This window comes from Sinocyclocheilus anshuiensis, unplaced genomic scaffold, assembly GCF_001515605.1.
Source record: "Sinocyclocheilus anshuiensis isolate Anshui unplaced genomic scaffold, SAMN03320099.WGS_v1.1 scaffold1563, whole genome shotgun sequence".
Classification (NCBI taxonomy): Eukaryota; Metazoa; Chordata; class Actinopteri; order Cypriniformes; family Cyprinidae; genus Sinocyclocheilus; species Sinocyclocheilus anshuiensis.
Genome location: NW_015552706.1, coordinates 187,861 through 195,650, shown reverse-complemented (window position 1 = coordinate 195,650; position 7,790 = coordinate 187,861). Strand labels below are relative to the sequence as shown.

General features: G+C 37.1%; 1 protein-coding gene across 1 annotated transcript in view; it reads right to left on the bottom strand.

Moving 5' to 3' along the window:
* hdac5 (histone deacetylase 5) overlaps positions 1 to 7,790 on the bottom strand; it is an 85,315-nt gene extending 77,525 nt beyond the window's left edge. Inside the window, exon 1 of the mRNA XM_016459475.1 lies at positions 7,442 to 7,790. The gene's annotated coding sequence lies outside the window, so the exon portion shown is untranslated. The remainder of the gene's footprint in view (positions 1 to 7,441) is intronic.

The window sequence follows — 7,790 nt, the reverse complement described above, 5'->3', positions numbered from 1 at the left end:
TGACTTTCGGTCCGTGCAAATTGAATGCTTTAAACATTAAATTCGTGATTTCAAATTATGCTGCGCTTTATGCATTTGCCCACTGTCATATTCATGTCATTTTCACTGTGTGCTGTATGTAAAATGAGTGTTACCTTGGCTTTATTTTAAAAAATATGATTCCCAATGCACACAAACTTCCCAGAATACTGAGTGCTCTGTTGGTTGCAGTTTACTTCCTTTTTAGTTATATTTTTATTAAATATTTATTTATTTGTGTAAAATACTTTGTCATCTAAAGTATAAGTATGTTTATTTTACAAATGTATGTTTTAATCCATTTTCAAATGATTTCAAATTTCTTAAATATTAATTAAAATAAATACAATTATATCGGCTTTATATCGGCCATCGGCCACCCTGCATTCCAAGATATTGGCATCGGCTGTCAAAAAAACAATATCGGTCGACCACTAATGGTGATATCTGTAAGTTAATTTATTTTTACCCTATTCACCTGGGGTTTCCATCCTTAATCTTTTTCTTTTAGTTCCACCAGTACTGATGAATGATCTCTTGACATACAAGTAATAGTAAACATAATAACATACAGTACTGTCAAATTTGTCCATTTTAACACATAAATAATAAAATAATAAATACATTCATTCATAATTCTTTCTATTTTAATATATATACAAATAATAATAAAATAAATAATTATTAATAAAAATAAACTTCCCCAGACCCCAATTTGAAAACCACTGAATTAATCCAGCACATACCAGAATGCAAATAAACCCACAGCATAACAAAATTTCACTCCCTCTTAACATGCTGAATCTCTCTCAGTCACTCTTGCTGTAGTTTCAATCACGATTCAGTAGTGCTGCTGTGATTCACTGCAATGTATCGTATCATAATGTAGTTAAAACTATTGTGCCATTAAGGGTCATGGTATAGCCTACTTACTGCAATTTCAAGCGAAAGCTCTGAAACACATCTGAAACACACCTTAGTCACTGCTTACATGGCACTTTACTCAATTGTTTTTGAACCTGTAATGTTCAGAGCAATAACAAAAATCACCACTCAAATGCACCAATGCATCTTGTGGAGGGGGAAGTGTATTTCTCAAAATTAATCTGGCTTTATGCCCGCCACAATTGGCAATATTGTGCAGTTAAGGGTCATGGTATAGCCTGCTCACAGCAAATTCAAGCAAAAACCCTGAATAAGAGACCCATAACAAATATAAACCCACAAAACTGTCAGAAGTCTGTTGGGAAATTCTGTCCGTTCTTTTAAATAAGCTGCTGAAATATAAACCAGTATAAGACAGTAATGTCTAAAATAAGCTGTGTGACACAGTTTGCCAAAAAAACACTATTCCCTCACTCCGTAGTTCACTACATTTTGACAAAGAATGATATTCAGATTCGCACAGAGCTCCGTTGAGCAACACACCACACAATCCAGAGCATTACTAAGAATTACTGTGAAGTTCAAGTCAGACGTCAGAGAAACCAACAGGACCGCTTACAGACAAATACACACAAAAGATATGACTGCATACACAGAGGTCTGGAGGGAGGCTGAACTGCGTGTGTGTTTTAACAATTCAGGATTGTGAACAAAAAGACTAATGTGGCCTGACATCACCTGATAACTCATTATCTCAAAGCCCTGACCACAATGCACCTAAAGCAACAAATTAATTCAAATAAACAACTCACTAGTTCATTATAATTTAACGGTGGTGCTGTATTCAGTCATCCTCTAAATTTAAATCTACAACCGTACACATTCAGAGGAACGTCTTGAGTGTTATGCATCTAAGATAGCAAAACAAAAAAAAACTAAAAGTATAGGTTGTTTTCTTTTTCTTTTAAATAACCTGTGACCCTGACTGTTCGGTTTCATTGAATGTTTTGAAATGCAAGAACGCATCTTATATAAATGCCCTCCTAAGAAATGTGTCCAAATAAGGGTCAGGTGAACCCCCAAAAAACCCCAGCCTAAATATACAGTGCTTCCTTAAGACCTTAAAGAAATTTCATAAGTACAAATAGTAATATAGTGAGAATGTTTGGGTTAGCTGCAAACTACAGAAACATCAATTGGCTGATGAAAAAATGGCTGGTAAGGATTTTTTAAATGTTTTTAAAAGAAGTCTCTTATGCTCACCAAGGATGCATTTATTTGTATACCATAAAAACAGTAATACTGTGAAATATTATAAGAATTTAAAATAACTGTTACTGTATATATATATATTTTTTGTCTTAGTCATTTTCAACAGTCGTTACTCTAGTATTCAATTCAGTGTCACATGATCCTTCAGAAATCAGTCTATTGTACTGATTTGTTGCTTGAGAAACATTTTTTATTATTTATCAATGTTGAAAACATTTGTACAGCTTAATATTATTTTTGGAAACCATGATACATTTATTTAAAGATTCTTAGATTAATAGAAAGTTTGAAAGAAAATATTGTATAGAAAGTTCAAATATCCATTCAAAATTTTGAATGGATATTTAAATTTTAAATATATTACAAAAATCAAATTTTATCACCACATATTAAATATAAGCATTAGGGGTGCAACGGTTCAACTTACTCACGGTTCGGTTTGTATCCCGGTTTTAGAGTCACAGTATGTGCTATGTTTAGGGAAAAAACTATATTGTCAAATAAAAATAAAGAAAATAAGAACACATAATCTAACTACAAGCAACAGCACAAATAAATACAATAGAGCAAAGATACAAATAAAATAAACAGTGCTTTTCAGGTTTCAGGTAGGTCTAACATTAGTTTTTAGGTACAGAAATTGAATAAAGTAATCAAATGTAAAATAACATTGCATATTTGACTGTATAAATTAAAGATGAATCCTTATTAAAGTTACAAAAGTTATTCAATCAAGAGCAGTGAGTGATTTCCGTGTTGTTGCGGTTTGATTAACATTAAGAAAGTGCTGTCACTTTAAGAGAACGCACTGATCCAGTGCACTGATACTGTATGTTCAGCCGACTATGTCTGCTATAGGATACTCACCAAGACGGGCATTTTGACATATTTTTTGTGTGAATTTGCCCATTCAAGCACAATACTTCAAAGAGAGCTTAATATTTGCGCGCATTCTGACACGCGGGTTCAACGGGCTTTGGATAAGCACACACACAGATCTTCTCACTGCGCGTGCGAGTTCGCGTCTTCTGGCTCTTTAATATTTAAACTGGCCAGGCTTAAATGAGTTTAGTTTAAACACAGATAGCAACGTGTGCTGTTCAGGTCTCACCTGCGCTATCAACACGTGATAACGGCATAAATGACAGTTATTCCAGCATACAGCACTCGCATTGAACAAAGAGTGACTGGTTTGTCCACGTATTGCTTTTTCTCTCTCTCATCACTCTTGTTGTAATGTATTGGGAAGCCAGAATTTGTATCCATCAACAGAAACATGCATTAGCCGAACTCTAACAAACCATATTACAGATGCATTGTCAGATTTAAGTTGAACCGCGGTCCTAGTGCATGCCGAACCGTGTGTGGAGAACGGTACGGTTCGATTTTTTACCGAGAACCGTTGCACCCCTAATAAGCATTGTCCAATATTAAATATAAGCTTAGTTGGCTGTGAGCTGAAACTCTCCTATAAATCCAAAGCAAAATGACTGTTCTTGTCGAGTTTTCCTTCACTGTATGAGGCACAGCTACATCACCGCCTGCTTCCTGTCCGTTTGATCCATACCATGCTCACAAGCTCATTACACAAAATCTTTCAGGAACTGGAACTCACACCATCTGAATCACACCTTGATTACTCAGTCACTAGATTATACATTGATTAGATGCCACGTTACTCATCTGTTTTTGAGCCTGTAATGTCCAGAGCGATTACAAAAATCACCAATCATCTGCACAAACTGTGGAAGCGTGGATTTCCCAACACTCAATCTGGCTTGAAATTTACCCCTACCCATAAAAGTTTAAAACACTCAACAGCCTGCTGACATCCTGACAGGGAGTTGTTGGACGTCTCAGAGTGGCCAGGATCATGAAAGAGGGTACAGGTCATTCGTGTAGCGTAACCACGGCAACATCTGTTTTCACCGCATCAAAATATTTTTGGATTTCCACAGTCCTACATTCCACACTCACCTCCTGGCCCAGAGGAGTTACAGTCATATTGTTAAGCGGCTGAAGGAGCTGGTGTGGCTGTGGGTGGTGCAGAGGTTTGGATCTTTTCTCCGTCATTCTACACCCAGAGACTATTCATTACTAGAACTTACCATGCCCTTCATATAGAATGCAAAAGAGACCAGCATTTTGCATTCCATTCTTGACAAACGACGTCGTAAAGATGAGGGTGTGAACGTGGACGTGTAGGTGAGGAGCAAGACAACCAAAGAAGTGGAACAAGTTTTTACAATACACACACACACATACACACAACTGAAAGAACTACAGATGTCCAGTGCAAAAATTAACCTTTACATGTTTCAGTCACCTTTTACTTACCCATTTTGAAAATAGAAAGTACTCATGAGTATCTATGCGCCTATAAAGCACAATTACCTTACATTTTCTACAAGCAATGCGTGGCTTCTCTGGAAGAGTGGATCAAAGTCCAAACACCTGTCAGACCAGATTGAGCCAATCAAAACAAACCACAGAACAAACAGACAAAAATAGACAAAACTATGCATACTGTAAGATAAGAATAAAGCTTCCAAAATAGTTATGCAACTTTTTTATTGCATCTGCTGTTACCTAGTGCAAATATATCACCTGCCTAATCACATTAGTTGGTCGGAACAAATATAAAGCTCTGAATATGTGAATTTTCTTGCTTCTTTCTAATCCGATCAACATTAGCTTGAATCTGTACAATCAAAGCAAATGTGATCAGATTAAGACAATACAAGGACATCCTTTACTTCAGAAACCACTGTCTTGTTCTCCATTTCTTCTCCCCTTACAGACAACTGCTGTGACGTGAATAAAATGAAAATTTGGTGAAAATGTAGTCACACTCATATCCAAGATGTGGATGAGTTTGTTTCTACATCTGAACAGATTTGTAGAAATTTAGCATTATCACTTGCTCACCAATGGATCCTCTTCAGTGAATGAGTGCCGTCAGAATGAGAGGCCAAACAGCTGATAAAAACATAACTATAATCCACAACTAATCCACATGACTCCAGTCCATCAATTAACGTCATGTGAAATGAAAAGTGACGTGTTTGTAAAAAATAAATCTATCTGGCCAAAATATGGGTCCATAATCCAAAATAATGCTTCATCCAGTGAAAAAGCCCATCCCCTGTTGTCCTCTCACATCTAAATCCACTGACATATTTTCTTTAGAGCTGTTCAGGAGGAAGTGTTATTATGGATAGAGGAATTGTATTTTAGCCTGAAAGCAAAAGATTAAAATTAAAAACATCTTGATGGATTTGTTTACTAGCTTGTGGACTACTTGCATTACTTGTGGATTATTGTGATGTTTTTATCAGCTGTTTGGACTCTCATTCTGACGGCACCCATTCACTACAGAGGATCCATTGGTGAGCAAGTGATGCAATGCTAAATTTCTCCAAATCTGTTCTGACGAAAAAAATAAACTCATCTACATCTTGGACGGCCCGAAAGTGAGTAAATCTTCAGTACATTTTCATTTTTGGGTAAACTATTCCTTTAATATCCATACCTTAGGTTTAGATCCAAAATACAGGAGCACAGCCCAAGTGTCATGGCTAAATATGAAATCCAGCTGATTTGCATAACAAATCAATACTTAGGATATAACCCTTTCATAATTTTCAAAATCTAAACAGGCACATCAGTGTATCAATCCCTGGACATATTATTGCCTTGCCAATACTAAAACCACATTTTTAAGGAACACTTTTTTTTTTCTTCAATAACAGATGGTGGTCCGCCACAGATCCATAAGAGGGTGTAGTTTCCTGGAAATAACTAATGGCGTCAACTCACTAGTAAACTTGACTATGGCAGAATGTGTTTGTATCCTTGAGCACTGTCATATCCACTGCCACCCGACCCCGCTCACATCCTAAAGAGCAAACACAGCTTTTTAAGCTACTTTAATGGTTGCTCTAAACCACACATTAAATCAACAATCTTTTAAATGCATGTAAAAAATAAAAAGTCACTACTTGAGATTCTCAGAATTTGGAAGCACCACAATAAAGTGCCACTGAAAGTATATGTTGCTGCCGTTCAACTAGTCTAATTACTGTAACATAATTGAACCTGACCTGGCAATACTAACCTACAATGATGTGTTATTTGTTACACCCCTCTGAACTCACAACATAATAATACTATAATAGCGTCACCTTCCATTCACACAAATCTTGACAAATGAGCCACATCCTGCTTTAGCCAAGAGAAGAATGTCAAATCTCAGTACATGACTGCTGAAGTCATGACTTAATTTGATGAGTTAATCAGGAGAAGAAGAAAAAAAACTGAGAAATTATTTGATTACTTGAAGTCCTCAGTCAACCCACTTGACAAGAGAGCTGAAAACACTGAACAACGGACAGCCTTGACTTGACCTCTGTGAAATACAGTTATCTCATAACCAAATCATTATCATTGGAAATGTCACTGTAGATACATGAAAATATCACTGCATCCAGATATATAGACAGACAGACAAATAGATAGATAAAGAGAGAGAGAGAGAGAGACTAATAATATAATTTAATTAAACAAACTCTTCTACCAAAGTACAGAATGTTCTCGATAAAAATACGTAAATTACAAGTTTTGTCAGAGAAGGAATTCAGCATTTTGCCTATAATCATCATCTAGAACATTATGCTGAAACCAAGACACACAAAAACACACAGTAATCACTGAATAAAATACTTCAGACATCGCTAGTTTATTTTCTCATCCCTGTAAGTGATCACAACCTGATTCTGATTCTTTTTTCATATATAACGTTAGTTGCGCAATAAAATGATGATGGATATGATATAACCGCTTCTCCTCCAGCTCCAGAAACATCCTCTGCGCTGTTACACTGGAGCTCAACCCGATCAACCTTCAACTGACTGTACAAAACGCTCAGATAAGACACCGGGAGACTGATGGTCATGAAAATATCAAACTCATGCCGTCAGGCGATTTCCACGGGTAAAGAAATGGCGATAGTTTGCACTAATGCCAGGAACTCGGGACTAAATCAGACAAACTCTTGATGTTTTTTTAAGCCTGTCCAGGCTGCGAAACTGCCAGTGTGCAAGAGGTGTAAAGATGTCTAAATGCACCACAAAATCAATCAACGTACCGTGTTTCCCTGCGGATAAGACCGCTGCCTGTCGGTGGGTGTCAAACCCAGGCGCGAAAAGACAGCACATAAACCATCACTATCAGACGATGGAAATGTTTCTTTCTAACGTTACTTTACCTGATAGCTACTTGTTGTGGCTCCGCGCGCCGTCACGTTCCGTCTTATTTCAGCGCCTGTCTTCCACTTTATCACTTTTGCAAAGCTATTTTCCTCCTCTGTTCACGAAAAGTACAAATTTTCCTGTCTCAACTCTCTTTCCTCCATATTTGCAGCTTCTCCACCAACAACAACATTAATGACGTTCTCTCGACGGTCACGTGACCACGGCTGTGGGTTCTACAAATAGCGCGCGACACGACAGATTACACCCTGCAGAGCGGGTCTCGCGGGTCTCAGAGATGCCGTTGTGAAGACCGCTGTTAATTATAATCGTGTCTTCCGTGTGTCTCTGAGGTTGCTACCAAGC